Source organism: Borostomias antarcticus (assembly GCF_949987555.1).
Source record: "Borostomias antarcticus genome assembly, chromosome: 14".
NCBI classification, from domain to species: Eukaryota; Metazoa; Chordata; class Actinopteri; order Stomiiformes; family Stomiidae; genus Borostomias; species Borostomias antarcticus.
Genome location: NC_140247.1, coordinates 5,185,255 through 5,188,432, shown reverse-complemented (window position 1 = coordinate 5,188,432; position 3,178 = coordinate 5,185,255). Strand labels below are relative to the sequence as shown.

General features: G+C 43.1%; 1 long non-coding RNA gene across 1 annotated transcript; it reads right to left on the bottom strand.

The window, feature by feature from the left end:
* Positions 1-226: 226 nt before the first annotated feature.
* Positions 227-2,222, bottom strand: LOC311317684. The gene is made up of 4 exons (XR_014630762.1): positions 2,201-2,222; positions 1,539-1,635; positions 1,162-1,276; positions 227-681 (listed from the first exon to the last, which is right to left on the bottom strand). It is a non-coding gene; the product is annotated as an uncharacterized lncRNA (long non-coding RNA).
* Between the last annotated feature and the right edge of the window lie 956 nt (positions 2,223-3,178).

The window sequence follows — 3,178 nt, the reverse complement described above, 5'->3', positions numbered from 1 at the left end:
CATGGAGAGTGGCATCTTACAATCTCCTCTCTTTGGCACAACACAGTTTGCCTTTTCTACTCTTCTTTTACCTTCCAGCCTTCCTCCTCCTGGGCAGGGCTCTATTAGTGTGTAAACATGTTAAAGCTGAGGCGTAGGTTATGTGTAATGTACCTGACCACAAGTTATGATGAACTGAGCTATGTAATGCTTAAAAAAATACTACTAACAAGGTTTGTGTGTTCAAGTTGAGGTGAGGTTTATTTTATCAATTAATCTTAATAAAGCAGTGTCAAAGATTTGAACAATTTTGGGGGATTTAATCAGAAAAGGTCCTCCTGCAATCTCCCTCCAGGTAGAACTTGGTGGCGGACTGGATAAGGTTATCTCTTTCCTCCAGGCTGGCGATGTCTCTGGTCCAATCTGGCCATTAGCACCCACCAGATCTCTTGACTCTATCATATCGTAGTAAATTAAACCATTAAGATGTTACAAGAAATCAGTCTCAGATCAACAGCTGTATTTATGGAATTACTGCTAGTACACAAAGTACTAAGTAACATATTATAAAAAAACAGAGTGAATAATTTTTCTAAAATATAGCATAAAACATAACATAAAATATAGCTCTTCCTTGATGTGGACCACCTTGTCCCAGGCCCACTCCAGGACACAGCGCAGGGTCACTACACCCTGCCTGATCTAGAGGCATACACACACACACAACACATACAGAGCTCATTTTAGTGACAGTGACTGGTTGGCGGTGTGTCGGTGGTTTGTGTGCAGCCTCACCGTCAATAGTTTACGTAAGAAATAACACACGAGAGGGAGTGTGTGGTTATTGGCACGGCAGTGCTGCGGTCAGAAGCCCTCAAATGTGTTATTGCTTTTATGCAACAGCACTGCAGTCGTTACATTTTTTTTGTTGAAAAAGATGGGTTTATAGTGTTTGACCATGCAGAGCTCTAAAAGTGATGACAAGTACCTTAAACTGGGTCCTAAAACTGATGGGGAGCCAGTGTAAGGAGTCCAGGATTAGAGTAATGTGACAGGACGTTCTGGACCTAGTCAGTAGCCTTGCAGCAGGGCTTTGGACCATTTATGTGTGTGGAGGGGCATATATGTGCACATGTGTGTGTGAGAGTGTGCACAAAGTTGTATGTGGTGGGGCAGTATAACTGTTCAGGTGTGCAGGGCAGGTGTAGGCCAGTCCTCTGCTCAGGGTGCAGTCAGGGGGCCATCATCTCCACCACGCCGTCCAGGGACTCACCCGCTCTGGAATAAATCTCCCGCTCTGGAACATACAAGAAACACACACACACACACACACACACACCACAATGGATACATCTAAGGATAAATCTGAGACTGTCTTCAGACATCCTTGACAGTTTACTTTAATTTGTGTACTGCTATTATGCACTGGCTGTACATGTTTTTTATTCTCCAATAAAGTCTATTAATCAGTCAAACAACGCTGGCCTTCACTACTAGCCCTGTAGAGTAGCAGAGCAGTTATATACAGGAGATAGAACTGGTCCGTCCGTTTCAAATACCTGAGAGCCAGGCATCTGGGCGTGGTACCAGCGGTTGATGTCAAAGACCCCAATGTAGGTGGAGGGTTTTCTCTGGCCATAGGCCTTCACCTGCCAGCTGCAACACCCAATAAAAAACAACCAATAAACAAAATACCACAACATCTGATAAACAACCCCCTTCAACGCTCTAACTTCCTCCCTTTCCCTCATAATAGGCATCACAGCGTATTTTTAGACTGAGACAATATATTGCATTGTATGTTTTGCTTTCTGAAGTCTCTGCAAATAATGAGGTGGTGATGATTAATTGCAAACTACCAAGAGACACAGAAGCACCAACTGTAACTTAACTTCAATATGTTTGTAATTGTTAAATGTAGACTATTGCTAGCTAATGGCAATCTGCCGGTAGGTTAAGTTTAGGCAAACATTGTATTAGATATAGGCCTACTGTCTGTAGCCATCATTAGCTGACTAGTGTTCTAAATCTGTAGCTAGCTAGCTGGCAATCAAAGCTGTCTTTGCTAAATGCTTTTATTGAATCTATTTTCTATAAATTATTTTATCTTTTTTTTATTAAATGCTTTCGGTACTTAATGAGTAAAATAGTTCAAAGCTGGTGTAATATAATAGCTAGATAACACTGTAATATGTTATTAAAAGTAGCCTAGTGCACTTACCGTGTTCTGAAGTGGACCCTCATTCGGACAATTGTACTACCTGAGTCACCGTAGAGGCCAGTGGGCGGTACCTTTCAAAAATTTGCTTATGAGACGCCTGGCGGCGTTTAATAAACGCCTGACGGCGCCAGGCGTATTTAACCATAACCGACGCCTGGCGGCGCCAGGCGCTTATTAAACGGCGCATTGCGAGGATTTGCGCCGTCCAATACGCTGTTTTTCAACGAAAACACGCCTGGTGACGGCGAAAAATCAAGGCGAATTATGACCCATTTGGCGTTCCATACTCGCATTCTCAGAGGGTGACGTGTAAAAGGTGCCGTGCCACTTTTGCGCACATGCATGTAACGTTTGCACGCTCGTGTTAAGTCAGCGGGCACTAGAAGCTGCGAGCGGGGCTCATTTGTCCATATTGAATAAAAATTAAGAATATTTATTTGCACTCAATCAAATTCCAGGACCCTCCTTGCATAACTTTTCCTAGATATGTGTCGTTTTATCTCCACTATCGCTACATTTTCAAATAGGTTGTGGCTGTTCGAACTGGTGCTGACGGTGCTGCAGCGCCCTCTATTGACAAGAAACACGTGTATCTGAACATTTGTTTTAAATTGCGAAGAAAGAGTCATTCAGATATTAGGCTTTATTAAAAACAAGTTGCTTAACATGTGCGAATTCCATTTATTGAGAATGCATTACCAATGGGCAAGGACGAGATTAGAACCAGCTATGATTTAAAGGCAACTGACCTTACACGTGCGGCCGCTAACACGTCTGCTGCGCTAGCAAGGCACTGGCACGTTTGACACGTCGCTATGCAATTTCTGCACACATTACAAGACGTACGTACGTACGTACATCTATGATTTTACCAAACTGTCATGTGTAGTGTTGGTGTCGCATATGTGAGGCGCATCTAACCTGTAGTGTTGCCGTCACGCACACGATGCGCAATACGTGTAAACAACATGTGCACAG